General features: G+C 47.1%; 1 long non-coding RNA gene across 1 annotated transcript in view; it reads right to left on the minus strand.

Moving 5' to 3' along the window:
* Positions 1-19,953, minus strand: part of LOC134478482 (uncharacterized) — a 56,550-nt gene that overhangs the window by 17,598 nt on the left and 18,999 nt on the right. The window contains exon 2 of the long non-coding RNA XR_010051117.1: positions 1-94. This is a non-coding gene — a long non-coding RNA (uncharacterized LOC134478482). The remainder of the gene's footprint in view (positions 95-19,953) is intronic.

Raw genomic sequence — 19,953 nt, forward strand, 5'->3', positions numbered from 1 at the left:
CTGGAGTCCCAAGGAGTCCCAGAAGACCGAGCCAGGAGGATCGCTTGAGCCTAGGAGGCTGAGGCCAATCTGGGTTACCATGGTGAAGCCTCATCTAAAAAAGTTACATGTCACCATTAATTTTTAACATCTGAATGGTACAAAGGCTTGTGTGTTCATACAAAGCATCAGGCTGAGTTTGAAGTTTTTACTGTCTCTGGGTATTCAGCATAAAGGTCAGACGGAGGCACAGTAACTGGGTCTCTGCGATGCTGCCCAGGGGCACACAACAGGTATGAAGCTGCCTTCCAGTGATCACGCTGATGGGCGTGCGAGCCCTTGGGCTGACAAGCACACGCCAGCTCCGCTGGCCCTGCTGGCCAGTGAAGACACCAGTCAGGTTCAACCTGCTCCCTTCTATCACCTTCTTCCCGTAGTTTTCCCTCTGCTTGTGGTTTTGTGTGCTCCCTCTCTGTCCTGAGTTTCTATCTCCTGCTCTCACGGGGTCCTCTCAATTTTCTTTCATTGTTCTGCCTTCTCAAATCCAGCCATTAAATGTAGAAATTCCTTGAGGCCATATCCCAGGCCACTCCTCCTGTTTTCTAATCTGTCTCACTGGACGACCCATTCTCCTGGCTTTTATTTGTCTGTTTTAAGAATTCTCAAACTCAGCCATTTGCAGCCTGCAGGGGCAGAGAACAAGAAGTCACCAAGAAGCCCGCCCTCCCTGAGAATCGGCACCACGTGCAGGCTGCTGGGGGAGAACCAGACACCAGCCTTCTCCCATGAGTCAGCACCATTCGTTGACTGTGGGGGACAAGAACAAGGATTCCCCAAGGAGCAAGCCCTCCCTGCAAACCAGCGCCAGGCAAACTTCCCAGCAGGGATCCAGGGTGGTCATGCTAATTCCCACCCCCTACCCAATTTCCTCCAGCAGGAAGGGCGAGAGGCTGGGGAAGCATACTCACTTCCTCCTCGGGATGTGACCCGGAGGCCCTGTGCATCACCTCATCTCATGCAACACAGGCCACGAGCTAACTCCACAGACACGCGCTCAAAGGCACGGCAGGCTGGGAACGGCAGCTCCAACTGAGCAGCTCTCAGCCCAAGTAAATTCAGGAGGATTTCTTCTAACAAATAAGAGGGTAATGGCTGCCGGTAGCCACTTCAGACATCTCAATAGCCCTTGAGCTTGTCATGTCTAGACTCGCAGCCACGATCCACCCTCCCAGGTCTGTGCTCGGTCAGGGTTTCCTGCTGGTGACTGGGGTCTCCATGCACCCTTCTATTGATCCCGGAAACCTCAGGTGCAAATCCCCTTCTCGCTCCCTCACCCCAGATCCAGCTCTGGATCAGTCACTGGGCCCTGCTAGTTCTGAATCATGCAGCTGCTTCTTTCCACCCCTCGGCCCCTCTTAGCACACCGCACCCCCCTCTCCTAGCTGTGCTGCTGTTAGCCTCCTCTCTGGGCTGTGCCCTTTCTCCATTACTGATATCACTGCCAGCGTGGTCTTTCCCAGTGCCAGTCTGTGCTCTGGTCCCCCCACACCATAAGGGCACCCGTCAGTATCCAGGGCCCTTCACAAGATCTGCAAAACCCTGCAGCTGAGTCCATGCCCTGCGGCAGCCTCCTGCTGTTCTTTGACTGTGGGCCCACCCCCTCTGCCAGGAATCCTGCTATGACCCTCGCCAGTCAGCTCCTAGCTTCATTCAGTCCTCAGTACAATGGTCACCTCCTTGGGGAAGCTGCCCACCAGCTTCTCAGCCAGGATGGCTTCCTCCTCCGGGCTCACGTAGAGCCGTGTAGCCTTCGGGGGTGGCGTCTACTGCTATGGCAAATCTGCACGTTTTCCGGGGTTCTTGGAATCTGCCTTTCCTGTCAGACTTTTGGCCACCGAGGCCAGGCACTGTGGTTTGTTTTTGTTGCTGTTGATGTTGTGGTTTTGATTGTCATGTGTAATGAGCTGAAGGTTTATAAAGTGAAACTTAATTGCCAAAGTGGTTTTATTAAGACGTAGAGCCATTGGGAGTGATTAGGTCATAAAAGTGGAAGCCCTTGTGAATGGCATTAAGCGGGCCCCATGGAACTCTCTCCTCCTCCTGAGGACACAGTGAGAAGACCCCGTTTATGAGCCTGAAATGGATTCTCCCCAGTAAATCCACCAGTGCCTGAATCTTGGACTTCCAGCCTCTAGATCAGTGAGAAATAAATGCCTGTGATTTAAAAGCCTCCCAGCTGATAGCACTTTACAACAGCACCCTGAATAGATTAAGCACCATTACATTCCCCTGTATGTAGCAAAATCCCCTGCAAATCAGAAGTTCTAAGAAGGCAGATGAATGGATGCAAAATTCAGAACCTCTGGAAATGATTGGATGAGAATTGGTTAGGATGAACTGTCGAGTTTCGATGAAACGCGGTGGTGCTAATGATTTCATGCAAACCATTTGGTGAGACCCAGGAGCTGCCTTCATGTGTTCAGCACTGCCACAGCGCTAAGGGCTAAGAAAGAGGCAGAGGGACACTGGACAGGGTCTGTGTCCCCAGGCAGTAGTGACAATGATCACGCACCATGTGCTAATGTACAAAGAAGAAAACAAACACTCATAGCAAGGTTCTCTCCACTCCCACCGTCAGGAAAGGACATGACATAGGAGCTGGGGACTTAGCTCAGCGGCATAAGCGCCTGCTTTGCAAGTGCATGGCTGTGAGTTCGATCCCCGGTACCAACAAAAAAAAAAAAAAAAAAAGAAAGAAAAGAAAAGACATGACATGACATAAAACTTGGAATGAGGGAACCCAGATTCTAGTAAAGTTCAGAAGCTCGAGAGATCAGTGTAGACCAGAAGAATCCGGGAAGTCCTTGTGAACAAGCTCAGACCTGAACTAGACCTGGAAGGCAAGGAGGTGAGGTCTCAGGAGGAGAAGGCCCTCCAGGCAGGGGCAGGCGCATCCTGCAGGTGCAGGAGAGACTGAGCCGCCTGCCTGCCTGCCTGCAGGGCAGCGTGGAGTTGGACAGGGAACAAGGAGTGCCCAGAGGTACCTCTGAGCTTTGGCAGAGACAGCAGGAGCTGCGGGTGTTTGGGCAGAGTTGTTAAAGAGAAAGAGTCTTAGACAGAGTGGTCTGCAAAACAGGGCAGAGGTTATGACCCGGAGATTCCTGCCATGAGTCACCCAGCCCAGAGCACAGGCCAGCTCCGTCTTCCCACAGAGGCAAAGGGACGCTCAAGGGACCACGCTCCTGGGAGCCTCGCCTTGGGCTGGAGCTGGGGATGCAGGACTGTCCCCCCCATCCCTGGGCTTGGAGACAGAAGAAGCGATCCTCTGTGTGCAGCTGTCCAGCGTCTACGTACTGGCCCATGGCAGTCAAGCCTGAGCCCCAGCCCTGAGAATCTCTGGGTACACAGTCAGTGGATGGGGACCCCCCCATACACCCTTCACAATGGAAGGATTTTATTTCATAACCCAAAGCTGATTCAACGCACCAAACCTTGTAAACTCGGGGCTTTTTCCTCACCTCAGGATGTATGACATCCCATCGGGACTCTTTGGGATAAGCAACAATGCTAGAAGCTGCCAGGTTTTCCAGTGCGTCAGAGCATGTTGCATGAACACCTTGCTCCATGAGTGAAGTCTCATCAGCCAGCCGAGCCGCGAGCTCAGACATGCACACAGATTAATAGAGATTTGGATTGGAGGACCCAGGATAAATGACTCAAACTTCACTCTGTTACTAATGAACAGAATTTTTCCCTAGACAGATCGAAATGACATTGATCTAACACTGGTGCTCTGTGGCAATGCTGTGGCAGGTTTTTTTTTTTTTTTAATTTTCAAAAGAAAACAGTATACTACATTGAAGCAACTATTCTAGTGGATGTGGTTCCTGACTTTTTAATTTTGTTGATCTATTTTCAGGTGCAAGCATATCAAAATTATCAGAAATTTATGTAAAGTCGAAAGTGAACGTGTATCCTGTGATAACTCTTAAGTTTGTAAATTCCCTGTGGAGATTTGCTTTCAGAGAGAGCTAGGACTTACAGGGTAGGTTCAGGCTATGTTAGTTTCATGTTGTGTTTCTTAAAGACAACAAAAATAATTTTCTAATAACAAAAGAAGAAATGCACAAAGAGCTCTGTTAAGATAGTGATAGGAAAATTGAATTTTTAAAAAGAACACCCCACGGAAAATTGGCAAAGAATTATGAACAGGCTACTTACTAATGATAAAATCCAAGCATCCTCACTGAAAAAGAAAAAATGAAAGACAGGCAACACTTCCAGAGATGAGATGCAAATTAAATCAATGCACTACACGGCAAGAAGCTGTCAACTGGCTGCAGAGCAAATGTCCTCAGCCGCTCGGTATGGTCACCTTTCCTGTGGCAACAGCGTCCACCCTGCTGTCACCGCCAATGCGATCTTTGAGCACCTTCCCTCTCGGAAACGAGAGCCCTAGTGTATAAGAACACACATATCACGATGGCTTGAGTGTTGCTGGCCCCCAGAGGGTGCTTGTGTTGAAAGCTGGGTCCCCTTTGGGGCTGGGGATTTAGCTCAGCGGCATAAACGCCTGCCTTGCAGGCAGGCAGTCGTGAGTTCGATCCCTGGTACCGATAAAAATGAAAAAGACAAAAAAAAAAAAAAAGAAAAAGAAAGCTGGGTCCCCCAGTGTGGCGATTTTGAGAGACAGAGGAAGTTTCAGCAAAGGAGGCTTAGAGGAAGGTGCCCTGGAATTAGGTCACTGGGGCCGCTGCCCTCGGAAGCAACTCACCACGATCACCACCGGGAGTTAGTCCTGGGGAGAACACAGTTTCGGAGGAGCAAGCCTGCCTTTGCTGTGCGCTCTCCAGATTCCTGTGTCCCTCTGGGCTCCTCCCTGCTCACACGTGCTCCCCCTTGGCGACGCCCACCTCGGTGCTGTCCACCCTGCCCAGCTGTGTCTCTCCCAGCAGGCCCTCAGCTGAGGCTGAAATCAGTGAGGCCACCCCACCTTGGACTCTCAGCTTCCAGACCCGTGAGCTAAATAACCTTTTCTTGATATCATGTACCCAGTCTCAGCTTTTGGTTGTAGCCACAGAAAACAGGCCAAGACATGTACAATTATGCTTGTAATGGCCACGTTTGTAAAATTTAAAAAAAAAAGAGGGAAGGGCATTCTAAATGCCCACCAAGGATGTATCCACACTGTGAACTATTAGGCAACAATGAAAAAGAACAAGCTACAACCTACCTTTGAGCCAGAGCAACGTCTGTGTACAAGCTTAAGGAAAAAGCAGCAGAATAACATGTTTATCTTGCTGGAGTTTTAGATTTTGCTCAGTCATAATTGCAGACTACAAAACGCATACTCAATGACAATGTACTCTTCAGTGAGTTTCAACAAATGCACGCTCCGGCTCATCACCACCATGGTCATAGCATGGAACACGCTTCTCATCTAGAAATACTCACCTGCGCCCACGTGTAGCCAACCCCTGCCTGTCCCAGGCCGCTGAGTGGCTTTCTATTCCTATTGCCCGTTTTAAAACCTAATGCAAACAAAAAGTACAAAGTGCCTTCCTACTTAGTTTGACTTCTTTTGTTGAACACGTTTTGTGGGCCATTCCGATTATTTCCAGTGTTAGTAATTTACTCATATGTCTGAGATTATTGTCCTGTGCAAATATGCACAATCACCTATTAATGGATGACTCGGTTGTTACCAGGTTTTATCTATTACACAAAAGCTAATATAAACTTGTGCACAAGTCATTAAACAAATACATCTTCTGTTTCCCTTGGGTAACTAAGAAATCCTGGACGACGTGGTTACAGTGTTGAATGGCGTGAGGAAATGCCCAGCGATTCTCCATCCATAGTGTGCGAGGTGTCCAGTTGTTCCTCAGCCTTGCTGACATTTAGTATTGTGAGTCTGCTACATTTTAACCATTCAGCTGGGGATACAGTGAGATCTCATTGTGGTTTTATATGACAGTAATGAGAGGTCTCCACTCCTGTATTTACTGACAATTTGGATACTTTGTGTATATTTTATGAACTGCCAAAGACTTTTGTGTTATTTTCTTTAATCAGATTGTCTTCTTACTGTTGGGTTATAAGCATTCTTTACACATTCCTGACATAGGTACAAAATGTTTTCTTCAATCACTGATCTATGTTTCCATTTCCTTAGAGATATTTTTAACTTCGATGATAAATCCTAACTTTCCAAGTGTTTATGACACACTTTGTGCATTCTAAGAAATCATTGCCTGCATGAAGATAGTGAAAATGTCCTCGGATGTTTACTTTAGAAATTCAAAAGTTTTACAGTTAGGTGTATAACCTGTTTCACTGTAATTTTGGTGTCAAGTGGGCGATTTGTTTGCATTATTCTTATTATCATTATTACTGTCGTTAACTAAGGTAGAAGCTCACAAATTCCGTTTGACATCCTGCTGTTCCAGCTCCGTTTCCGAAAAGAACTACCACTTCTTCACTGGACTACATGTACTGAATGACTTGTTTTTAAAACTTATTATATTTATGCATAAGCATAAGTGAAAATCTGAAAAGATGCGTATCAAACGACTGACACAGATGATCTTTAAGTGGAATTAAAAAGAAATCAATTTTTCCCTCTACATCTCTTTGGGAATTGCTCAACTTCTAAATTTCAAAAGAAAAGTCTTGCACCCGCAGTGAGAACCACAGAGGCGTGGAAAGGGTTTCTGCTCAGCTCGGAGGGCAGAGAGCCTGGTGCACACGCGGTGGACCCCAGAGCAGGAAGGGCTCGGGCGGGTGACGGTCTCCAACCGCCTGCGTTTACACGGTGCTGCTCAAGGGTTCGAGCAGCCTGGAAGCAGCTCCCTTGGTCGCTTCCCACACGCTTCCCCAGTCCTCCTGCCACGATTAATTTATCCCACAAACCCTTCCTTAGCGAGTAATGCCAACAGTCCAGCAGGACTTAGGGAAAATAAGGGGAATCTAAATGAAGTTAGCTGTCTGCACTGATTTTCACTCTGCTGTTTTCAGATAGGGCCACAGAGAGCCATCAGGCACAGGAGAGTAGATGGGTGCGTGCAGGGTCACGGGAGGACTAACAGCACCCAATATTCTTGTGGGGAAAATTATGAGGACCACTCGTGTGTGGTGAAATAGGTTTAGGAACTTTAGAAGAAATTAGCCAATGAAAATCACTGATTTTTTTTTTTTTTTTTTTTTTTTTTTTTTTTGTCTTTTTGAGACATCGTCTCACTGTGCAGTTCAGGCTGGCCTTGAGCTCACTTTGTAGCCCAGGCTGTTCTCAAACTCACAATGATCCTCCTGCCTCAGCCTCCCGAGTGCTGCAAAAATCAAATTAAGAGTCTGTTACATTCCAGACACTATGCTTCAGGGAACCATCACTACCCGCCCCCCGCAGGGCCTTTAACAGCTCCTCCAGGTTACAAATGAGGAAACCCACACACAAAGAGAACTAATTTGCCCATTATCCCCCAACTCATAAATGAAAGCGTGGAAGCTGGAAGTCAAGTTTGTCTTAAAAGCTAATACTCTGAGTCATAGAAATTAAAAATCAGATTAATACTACCCACAAGAGCTATCAATTATTGAGCTAAAACCATGTGTTAAGATTGCAAGGAAGTGCAAGTCAAAACTACGTGGCGATCCCGTGTCACCCCAGCCAACGCCTGGCCCCGGGTGCCGAGAGCAGCAAATGCTGGTGGGACGAGGGGCGAGGAGCCCTGCTACGCTGCTGAGGGGGAATGTAAATTAGTACAAGCATTTTGGAAATCATTATGGAGGTTCTTCAAAAAAACAAACCCTAGAGCTACCATCTGACCCAGCTCTAACCTCCTCGGGACATTCCTGAATGCGGGATTAAAATCGGCATGCCGCGGAAACCCCGGCACACGCGTGCTGGTTGAAGCATAATTTGCTAAGCTGTGGAAGCAACCAGATGCCCCTCTACGAAGGAAGGGCTAACGACAGCGCAGTGTGAGCCATGTGGAGTGTCCTTCCGCCAGAAAGGAGAATAGTATCACACATTTGCAGGACAGTGGAGGCCCCCATGCTGACTGAAATACAGTGTGTGCTTTCTCTCATGTGAGACCTCCAGAGAGAGAGAGAGAGAGAGAGAGAGAGAGAGAGAGATGGGGGGACGTGCAAGGAGAAGGAAAGTATTAGAGAGAAAGGAAGGGAGTCCAAAGAAAAGACTGAAAAGGGGTGGGAAGTACTGGGGATGAGCCAGTTATGCCGTATGCATGAACAAACGCACCAAAATGACACACACTAGTCTGTGTGACCAGTATGCATGCAAAAAACATGCTGCATGCTAAGAATTGTGCTGGGGGTCCCTTAATACGTGAATCACTGTGCTTTTTTAAAATTCCATGATATGAAATCACCTGGGTTCCTCGGTTAGCTCTGAAAAAGACATCATACGAAACATAAGAATGCAGAAAGGTTTTGAGATTTGGGGTCACATTTTATCCTAGTCATTATTTTATTAAAGTGTTTTGCCATAAATCAACATTTCCTTTCAAGAAAGAGAAGAATCTGTTCAGCACCTATTAGGTGAGTGGCGCCCTCCCCCTCCCTCTCTAGGCCTCAGCTTCGTCTTCTGCAAAATGGGTACAACTTCTCCCACTCCCTCTCGGTGGTATCATAAACATTCCTTGGGGAGTTGGGGGTGCAGGTCAGTGGGGAGCATTTGCTAGGCATGTGCAAGGCCCTGGGTTTGATCCCCAGCTCTGCAAAAAAGAAAAGAAGTCAAGTGAGATGAATGTTAGCAAAAGCACTTAAAACATTCCTTAGAGATGTGTGTGTAGGCCGAAGGCCAAAGATGGCTTAACCACACCATGGTATTTATGTGAATTTGATCACTCGGATGCTATAAACACCATGTAAAAAAGCAGGCATTAATAATCACAACAGCTTGGGGCTGGCATCTGAACACACAGACGGAACGGTGGAGAGACTAGAAACAGACCACCCGCGTGTGGGAACTGGGCCTATGATAAGGTGGGATTAACTCACTGGGGGACGCGGGATTCTAGCATGGATGTCAGGACAACTGGGCAGCCTGGGGGGGGAGAAGAAGGCGGATGCCAACGATACCACCCACCTAACGTCACCTCCAGATGCTCCCACACCTTAGCGTAAAAACAATCAAGCTAGAGATGCCTGGAAAGTGGAGGAGGATTTATTTGTTCATTTATTTTAGAAATGTGTATCTCACTAAACAAGTCACCAAGCCCCAAAAGCCTTAGGGAAAAAGATTCTAAATTTGACTATATAACAATTAAAAATTTCTCTCTTTTTTGTACAGGGAATCAAACTCAGGAGCATGTGCTACAATTAAAAATTTCTGCAAGGATTGTAGTGTGTTATTTATAGATAGATGGATAGACCATAGACAGATACATTGGTAGATAGATATATAGATACATAGATAGAGGATAATAGGTAGCTAGATAGGTTAGATAGACAGCTATAGAGATAGGTAGCATAGATATGATTCTGCTTGTTTATATGTATAATAACCATGTCTGAGTAACCAGTATGTCATCACCTCAAATGCCTATTATTTCTGTCATATGTATACTATAAATATGTACAGCTATTAATATCAATTAAAAGTAAATACATAAGCGAACCTATTCACTACAATAGATGTTATCCACTAGGCTGTAAAAAGAATGAGGTTTCTTTCTGTTTTTATAGTCCCTTTAGCAGGTGCTATAATATGTGTCACATTCTGGTTTAATGCTAGTCAATAATAAAACACTCGGGGCTGGGGATATAGCTCAGCGGCACAAGCACCTGCCTGGCAAGCCCAAGGTACTGAGCTTGATTCCCAGTACCAGTAATAATAGTAATCTCTTTTATTTCACTTTTTAAAAATTTCCTGCAAGAAAAAAAGTCACATAGTAAAAGGCAAATGACAAACTGTGAGAGAACATGGCATGTAGATGATAGACAGGGTCCTACATCTCTGAATAATTAATTAATTAACAAATATTTAATGAGCAGCTATTATGTGCCAGGCACCATGCCAAGCATCTGGGGATTCAAAACCATTAAAACTCCCTGCCTCATGCAGTTTGTATTCTGCTGAGGAACGTAAAGGGATTGGCATGCTTGTATAAAAAGCACAATTTAAAAATGAGCAAAGAACACCCATAGTTCACAAAAGCCGGGATACAGACAGCATTTAAACGTACAAAAAAGTGTTCTCTCTCCCTCAAAACAAATAAAATGCAAGTTAAATTTTAGTGACATGTAATTCGTATTCATCAAATTTTGCAAAATCAAAGACTGTGATAATATACCACGTTGGCAAAGACAGAGAGAATGAATGCTCTTGCATTTTGGACGAGAGTGTAGAGATTGATTTGATGTCTGAAATACAATCCGTCAATATCTATCTCAGTTGCAAATGCTTGTACTCTTTGGCTCAACGGGTCTGCTCCTAAAACTTTATGCTATAGACACAGCTATATAAGGGTGATCAAAAAAAAAAAAAATACGGTGTGCGTTTAAATTTTTAAAATCTACTACAGTAAAAGATAGATTGCCATTAATCCGTCTCTCTGCAAACACACTTGCCCGGCCATTCCTGCCACTTTCTGAAGCAGTTCTGGAAATCTTTTTATGAGTGTCTTTATAAGGTCTGATTGTTTTTAATGCGGCGAACTCTGCAGCTGAGTGCCGTCCAGTGGAAAGGCAGCCTCGTAAAAACGCTCCCCTGAGTTCTCACCCTCCTTCACGCTCATCCTCATCCTTCCGGCTCTTCTCCATGTCACCATGACCCCGAAAGGTAAATGTTTGGAACCGTTTCAGAACATACAGGCGGTCGGGACTGTACAACTAAAGACATCAAAGAGTGCGTTCAAAGCAAAAGCCAGTATTTTAAGAGGAAATAATAACAATGTGTCTTTTGTTGTGACAAATTTTCCTTTAATTTTAAGGTCCACTGTATTTTTTATCACACCATGGATACAGAATGTGAAAAAGAACGTTTGCTGTAGCAAAGCCTCCAAAGGCGTATATATCCAGCAGCAAAAGAATAGTTACACAAACACGCAGCAGATCCAAAATGGGACAAGCTGATACAAACACCATCGCTTCTGCAAAGACGGGGCAGTTTCATGCAGAGAAACATTCTGCAAAACCATTACGTGAACCAAGGCAAAGTCCTCCAGGGTGTTATATAGCACCGTGCTGATGGATACTTCACAAGTTAAAAACGTTGTAAATATGTTTGTACATATAAGAGCTAATACAAACTTTTCTAATATAAAATATGTATCACAAAAAAATTGTAAATAATAAAAATACAACTACTCTTCATTGTAAATGCCACTCATAACATCAGTGTGACTCCCGCTAGCTTCAAAAATTCATTACCAAGGTTTTAATAATTCCATCACCCACACACGTATCACAAAGTTGGATTACGAATAACCTTGATAACTATCTGATCAGAAAGAAGTCACCAGTGAGTTTGAGGAATGTGGATCAAACACAAATGTTGGTGGTCGGTCACGTTTTCAAATCAGTGAAATGAAAGTGAAACCACAAAGACTTATTTGGAGCCTCGCTTGTGTATCAGTGACGTGAGCAGCTTCTTTCCTGAGACGATCATTTTGAGTACAGGAAGCGTTAATTCCTCAAGGCGGCGTGTTCTCCACAAGGTAACGACGGCAGACACGCGGCTTCAGTGTTTGATCAGAGCATCATTCCCTGCCTCAAACCTAGACTGAAGGTCAGCCGACTGTGGCCCTCCAGCCCAGCCTCGCTGCTGCCTGGTTTTGCAAATGCAACCCACATCACAGCCGCCTCCATCCGTACATGTGACATCTCTGTGTGTCACCTCGATGAGGCCCACAAAGCGTAAGATACTTACTGCGAGAAAACGTTCACGCACTCCTGTTTTAGACAATCAGCAAAACACAAAGCCACGCCTGATTCAGTGTTCACTAATCCCCAGAGCACAGATTAATACTTCGACCATGACGAACCTGAAGCCACGTAGAAGTCCTCCGGGAAGCAGAGCTGGGAAAAATGGACCTAGAACGATGGCATAGAAGCTACAAGCTGCAATGTATTCCATCTCAGAGATGTAATAACCTCGAGAACACTGATAATGGTAAGACGTGGGAAAACAATAAGCCAAAGTTTGGACTATTTGTTTTTACTATAATTTACATAAAGTTCATAAAAAAACTATTTTTGAGGCAAAATTTCACTGCAGTCCAGGCTGTCCTCCAACTCAGCAATCTCCTGCCTCAGCCTCCCGAGAGCTGGGATTATAGGCACGCACCACCAGGCCCAGCTGATAAAATTTAATTTTTAATATGACTCATAACTAACTCATGAAGCTTCAAAAATTTAAAGGTTGGCTCCTGCAAGCAGATACAGGGGCTCCATTCACTGGCTAAGCCGCGCTGGCCAAAACGCTGGACACAGGTCCAGCATGGCAGTGTGCAGCTCCACCACTCTCCGTAGGCTCCAGGATCTCGGGAAGGGGCGTGAGGAGCTGGGAACAGTTGTTGCTTCCACAACAGGCAATGGCAAGCCTGCGAGTTGAAGTGGGATGAAGATTTATTTTTTACTGTTGTTTTTTTCACAGAATGCAAATATGCATGAATTCCTCTTTATCATACGCCTGTATCGCCCTTCGGATTCCCATCAGTCTTTCGCAATCCAGTTTTGAAATCCGGTTTTCCTGCATCTCCCTCTGGCCCTGCTGGCCCCGGGGGAGTGGCCCGGCTGTCTCCAGCAGGGCAGGACGTCCACCAGGCTGCGGTTCTCCTGGGCGAGGAGCCCCAGGGGCCCGCAGCAAGCCTGCGAATCAGCAGTGCCCCCAGATGGAAAGCCGGCCCTCGGGGAGCAGCCCCGGAGCTGTGGCCCATGGCCTTGTCTGGCCTTCTTTTTCTCCTTTGGGCTCTGCTTGTTCATGGCTCCTGGAAAAATGAAGTAAGCTTTTCCCTGTAACCAGTTTCTCTGGCATTTTCAAGGGCAAACCCCACAGCCTCCTGCCAGCTACTTCCCGCATGCCAGGCTTCCCTGGCTATATTTACCCTGGGCTCCTCTGTCCCGGGGCTGTGGCTGGACTCACAGGATCAGCCAGCCAGGCAGCTGCTGTGGGTGAAGCAGCCTCCTAGGCGGCTTGACCTGTGATAGGAAACCGCCACCTCTCCCTCCAAGCCTCTGTACCAAGGCCCATGTCCCTACCACTCGGAGTGCCGTGTCCCCGCGGCTGTCTGTGGCACTTGTCCCTGGCTCTTTCCAGTTCTCCAAGCTTCCGTCCTCGCGGGGCCCTCACCTGTGACCGGCCTCGCTGCACCCCTGTCCCCCAGGCCCGTCCTTGTCCAGCTACCCAGCTCTTTCGGCTCGGATGTTTCACATCAAAGCTGTTGAGTTCGAACAACAAGCATTCCAAGAAGCAGGGGCTGGGAACAGGAATTCCCAGGGGCCAGGGCCAAAGGTGCAAGACGTTTTTCTGACCTGTTTCCAGAGGTCAGCTCAAAGTCTCTTGATTCACTGCACCCTGTTGGTTACAAACCATCACCCAGATCTGTCGAGATTCAAGAGGAGGAGATTGGCTCCAAGTCCTGATGGGTTTACTCCAGTAATGGGCTGCAGAGGAGCCTGTGAAAAGGGGTCACTGCTTGCAGATCTGTGAAAACCACCAATGCAAACAGAATCCCACAGAAGGTACTTGTAGCTCAGTGTCACATGGGGAGCCCTGGGGAGGGGGTTCCCCACCTTAGAGTTGTTACACAGGTACAAAGGAGCTGGACTCTGAGCAATCCGCAAGCCCGTCCACTGCTGGCCACAGGCTGACCTGGGCAGGATGCACATTTCCAGACACTGTGTCTCTACAAGGCTGCATGCACAGCTGACTCCGGCACCTGGGGCAGCCCTGTGAGAGACACAGGTGCTGACCCTGGGATGGAAAGCAGTGGGGAGCAGGTGTATGTGCACCTCGAAAAGCATCCAGGCTCTAGGAGCAAAGAGCACAGGTAAGGTCTGCCACCAGGGGAACAGAGAATTTGAACCCACAGAATATCCCACATCTCGGCCCGGGGCTCATCTGTTCATGGTATTCACCAGGCCTCAGGATATCAAGGTGAATCTAGGCAGATTCCAAACTGTCCAGCAGCTCAGAGCCTGGTCATAAACACGTGAAGTCCTCATTGCCATCGACTCCCAAGGGCCTGGGATGTCTGGGCCTGTCACTTAGGAGGCCATGGAGAGCGCTGCTCATGCCCAAGTCCATGCAGGTGAACAAATGCCGGTCCCTATGACAACCGTCAAATCTCTTTCGCAAAAAAGGCTGATGAGAGAACTTGCTCTGCAGGTCTCTGGCGGAGCCTGAGTTATGCGTGAGGACCACTGGTCCTCTGGCACATGGCGATGTGAGCAGTGGTCACAGTTGCCACTCGATGAAGGCTCACTGGGGATGGAAGGACACTGGAGGGGGACACCACGGAAGACCTGGCCCTTGGGCTGAACTCTGACCCTCTGGGGTCTTCACGTGTTTGACCGGGGGCACTGGTGTGGCAGAAGTGAAGTCATCTGGCTGGACAGGCTGGACATCTGGCTGGCAGCCAGTCCACAGCCACGGTCTGCACACACACTGGACACTGAAGGGTCCAGCAGCAACACTTTGGGCTTTCTGGGCAGCACCCCTCTCCATGCTACCTGCTGTCTGAGATCTCACACTTTCTTTCTACACACCTGGTCATGCTTTTAAAAATAAAATAGCTCCCATATACACAAAGTGCATAAGTGTATATATTACAGTTTTATATAAAACAACAAAGGCAATATTCATGTGCTTGCTACCCAATTTTAAAATTGATAAACCATCCTCAGTACCTTTGCAGTTATCTCTATTCCCCTGGATAACTATTTCCCATTCTTCCAATCCTTCAAACAGATACCACCACCCTGAAGTTTATCATCCCCCTGCTTTCTAACTGTAGTACATTGCATTGGTTATCCATTGCTGTGTAACAAATTACCCCAAATGCTTAATGGCTTAAAACAGTAACCATGTATTATTTCAGAGGCTCTGGAGTCAGAGACTTGAGGACAGCCTCTCTGGATGACCCTAGAGCCAGGTTCCTCATGAGCCTGCCATCAAGATTTGGGCAGAAGCTGCAGATGTCAGAAATCTGGATGGGGGGTGGGAGAGCTGGCTCCGAGGTGAGGCTTGGACATGGTAAGTGGCAGGACCTCAGCTCTTTGCTGGTTGCTGGTCAGAGGCTTCAGTTTCTTGTTACAAAGCCTGCTCTACTGGGCTGCTTGAGGGTCCTCAGAAGATGGTTCTTTGCTTCCTCGGATCAAGTGGTCCATGGGGAGCAGGGAAGAAGCCACACTGCCATCCCTCATGGCCTGGTCTCAGAGGTCCTGCCTCAGTTGTGCTGAGATGTCACACTGTCCATCAGAGGTTAGTCATTACCTCCAGCCCCATCAAGGCGAGCAGAATTGTGCACCCTTTTCTAACAGGACCTAGGCCTGTTGTGTGTGTTGTTGCCTGTGTGTGTGTGTCCCCAAGCTGTGTACTCTTTGTCAATCCCGCCCAATGTAGTCACACTACCTGCGGTCTGCGCCCTGCCATTTCCCCTCACATTACACCTTGATGCCCACTCATGGGGGCACATAATGTCTACCTTTCCCAGCGGCCGTACAAAATAACACAGACTGAGGAGCTTTATTTTTGTGAAAGACCAAATGTTTTCATGTCGTTGCATGAAATTCGTGTATGTTACCTGGAAAAATTCAAGGAACAAAAATTTGAAGAAAAATATTTTTGTTATGTTCCATTGTTTGTGGCATTTCAAAAAATGGAACACGAGGTATGCAAACACTAAAGAAACGTATTTTCTTTCAATTCTGAAAGCTACAAGTCCAAGCTGACTTGGATCCTTCCACAGCCTCTCTCGGTGGCTCACGAACTGCCACGCTCTCCCCGACCTCGAGTCGGTTCCCCATCTCTGTACTGTACTGATCTCCACTACAGCCATGGTCTGAGGCTTAGGGATTATAATGGCGCTCAAGACTGAGTCCTGGGAATTGAACCCAGGGCCATCACAGTGAGCTACACACACCCCTGTTCTTTTTTAATTTCTTATCTTTAGACAGGGTCTCAGTAAATAACTAAAATCTCTTGCACTGGGCATGAACTCGTGATCCTCAGGCCTTAGTGCTGGAATTACACGTGTGTACCTCCAAGATAAGCATTTTGAAAGAATGTGATTCAACCTTCAACATACATATATTTGTAGTTTGTTAATTTCACAGCTTTGTGGTATCTCGTTATGTGAAGAGACAAACTATCCCATCCAACTGACAATAGGAATTGAGGATCTTTCCAGTATTTTGTTTGGAAACACTGCCACATGCTTCCCAGCATCCTTAAACAAGTAGGAAGTACGTATTTTCATATTTAATGACTGTCAATTATTGTAATACAGAGTGGAGAATTAATTTACACTCCCATCAACAGCAGTCAGGGTTCTCAGTGCTCTACATTCTCACCAATATTTGGCATCATGAGGCTTTTGTACTTTGCTAATCTCATCAGTACAGAACAGACTGCCTACAAGGAAGAGATTCTTCCTGTTATTTAGGAAGAACCTCTATTTCCTCCAGCGATTTCTCCATCCTTTGTTCCCTTCTGTCTCATTGATTTCACAGAACTCTTCATATATTGGTGTCACAAATATTTCCCACCAGTCATGATGTCTTTTTACTTTATCTTGCCAACTTGTGTGTGTGTGCACGTGTGCATGTGTGCGCACATTTATCTCAGTATAGGGATCAAATCCTGCTCAGCAAGCGCTCTACCACTAAGCGGCACTCCCAGCCCTGTCGTGAGGACTTCTGGGGGACTCCTGGTCCTGCCAGGGTTGTCCAGGAGTGCCATTCCGTCCTGGTTCTAGGTCACCCAATCCAATGAATGGAGTTCTCGCTGTAGATGCTCCTCAGTCCTGAGTCAGTGTCTTCAAAGCACCTCTGCAAATATTTTAAAGTTCTGTGAACTCCCATGCTGGAACCCTTAGGGGAAAACCGCCTCCCATCCCCACCTCCTCCCGCACAGCCAGCCCCTTCCAGCCTCAGACCCAGCTCAAGGGACCTCTTCTCACCCGTGTCCCCGAGGTACTGAGTAAAGAACCCATCCTGGCAGGGAGCCCACAGGGCTGTGATGATCTTGGCGCCTGGCTGTTTCCCCACCAGACTGTGAATCCTCCTGACACTGCTCCTAGTGCCACATCTAATCAGCAGGCAACAGACACTTGATGAATGGATGGATGGATGGGTTGGATGGATGGATGGATGGATTTTCATAGGATTTTCATAGATTAAATATGCTTAATTTTAAAACTAGCACACAAGTGTTCAAATCATCTCTGCTAGTAAATATATACATGAAGTACTACACTTCAATCTTCAAAATAAAATTCTGAACCCTGGTCCCCAGAATAAATGTATTGCAAATACAAGATGAGAGCTAAGATTCATCAGTAGCTTCTCTTCAGCCAAGATGGAAATCTTATGAAGGGAAAATCCAGATGAGTTTCCCGGGGCCCCTGAGGACTCTGAGAGCCCCATTCCCTTCCTGACCCTGACCTCACATCCTACCTTCCCTCCGGGGAGAAACAAGAGCCAGGAAGAGCTGCCAGGTCACACCTGCAGGCCGGGGCTCTGCACACGTCCAGGAGACAGGAGACCATGAAAGCGCTGCGGAGACTCCTCCTTGGCAGGGATTCAGCAGTGTGCTTTCCTGCAGTCATTTGTTTGGCATCGCTGTGGCACAGTGAAGTCAGAACTGTCAGCTTCATACCAAACAGGCAAATCAAAGGGCTGGTTGGCAATGGAGCCGTTTAAAGAGACTGAGCCGAATTTTTCCCCTGGCATCATTTTCTGCTCAAAATGTGGTAAGTTAAACAAATTTACTACTTTGTTTTCCTTTCCTCTGAGATGAATTATTTTCAAGCAACCTCCTCTTAAAAGAATGTCAATCAATAACTTCTGAGTTCTGCCAGCAAAAGTTTTCTCAACCTCAATGCTATCCACATTTCAGCCACATAATTCTGCAAGGGGCTCTGCTGTGTATTGTGGGAATTTAGCAGCAGCTCTAGTCTATCAGGTAGACGCCAGTGGTAACGCACCTCCCGGGGTTACGACACCAGTGGCAGTGCTAGACACTGTCCCGGGCTCTAGAATCACTGGAGAGCTTTCGATTTCCTGGAAGCTGATTGATTGGTTAATTGATTACTTAATTCTTTTCAGCCCCTTCTCCAAAGTACTAGGGAAAAACAATAAACCCCGTTACACTGAATGCTTGGAGATGAATCTCTTTGCATAAGCCCAGCTAGGGTTTAGGTTTACCTCGTTATAACCCCACTCAAAAATGGGTAGCAGTTCACATTCACCAGCCACGTCCTCAAGGACCACCACAAGCTGGGTTTGGACACCTGGAGAATCACGCTAAGCAGACAGAGGACAGACATTCTTCCAGCAATGACACTGGCAAAGGCAGGGTGAGAGGCGAAAGGAGCCGGTGGGGTCCGTCCCAGCATCGCCATGGCTGGAGGACAGGGCCCTCTGCTCCGGCCCTCAGAGCCTCCGCTGGGCTCATCTCGTGGGGAAAGCGGGGAAAGTGGGGGGTCTTTTCTCTCACCAACCTCAAGGTCACGCGGCTCTCTGACTTCCTGTGTTTCTGTCACCCACTCTTCCGCCATGGCTGTGGACTGCACTGCTGTGCATTGTTAGTGACTTTTGTCCCTACGAGTGAGCCGTCCCAAATCGATGGCAGATTTTTAAAGACCAGTGTGAACATCTAGTCCAAAAGTTTACACAGAACAAGTGCTTGAAAAGAATCAATGACACAATTGATTTCCAGGGAAAAGAGAGCCAGCAGAGCCCAAATTAAATAGCTGGGTTATGATCAACCTCCGGAAGCCTGGTGGAACTTAGTTGTAAAGTCACTTCTGCTGATTAACAATAGAGAAAATAACACAGAGGTGTATCGGACTCACTCAAAATTTAATTTAAAAGCTATTCCATCGGTAGGACCAGTGGAACCTAATCCAGGGCTACTGGAAATTTTTTCACACTAAGTGAGTCTGTGGAAGTTCATTTCTCTACCTAGCAGACAGGATCAAACAAATGCCTGTGGCTGGTCACATCGCATCATTGCTGTGTTAGTCCAGACCCTGTGCCGGCCTGACGCTAACATCTCTTTCCCAGGCCCAGTCAGCCCCCGTCCCACATTCCCTGGTGTGAACGGTGCGCCCGTCTGGACCTGCCATGTGTAACCTTGCAACGACCTCTGCAATCGCTTCATCTTGACTCCACCAAGGCTGCTGTTAAGCAACCAAAGATGGTTGCCAATGCAGCACTCAGGGACAAGGCCAACTTCATCTCTATTAACATGCTACCGTATTGCTAACTAACGCAGGGCGACTTCTGCCTGTTGACAGACTGTGAGAAAGGAACACATGTAAACCCTTCGCCTGGGGAGGCAGTGGGAAAGGCGGCAGTGAAACACGCTCTGCCTACATCTAAAAACCTCCATGGATGCATTCACACAAGCCTCTTCCTCTGAACTCAGGACGGCCCTCCCCAGACAGCCTCATTTCCTTTGGGTTGAACTCCACTTAGATGGTGGCTCCACAATTATGCAGCCTCGAGACGCTGGAGAGAGCCGGAGCCTCCCTTTGGAATACCTAGTGCTCTTCTAACCTAAATAAACATCACTGTTTGTGCCGTCAAAGAGAACTAAGCAGGTGAGAGAGCGAGAGAATAATGAAGTGTTCTAAGGAAAATTCTATTGGAAACTTTAGCCGCATAATTAAACTCACTCACTGGTTTGCAGACTATAAAACACTATATAAATAAGGCAAGAGATAATGAATGAAATGGGCAAAAAATTTTATCAGAGAACGTGGGGAAAAGAAGCTACCTGTG

Source organism: Cavia porcellus, unplaced genomic scaffold (genome assembly GCF_034190915.1).
Source record: "Cavia porcellus strain 051 isolate PalLab524CR breed Dunkin Hartley unplaced genomic scaffold, mCavPor4.1 scaffold_13, whole genome shotgun sequence".
Taxonomy (NCBI): domain Eukaryota; kingdom Metazoa; phylum Chordata; class Mammalia; order Rodentia; family Caviidae; genus Cavia; species Cavia porcellus.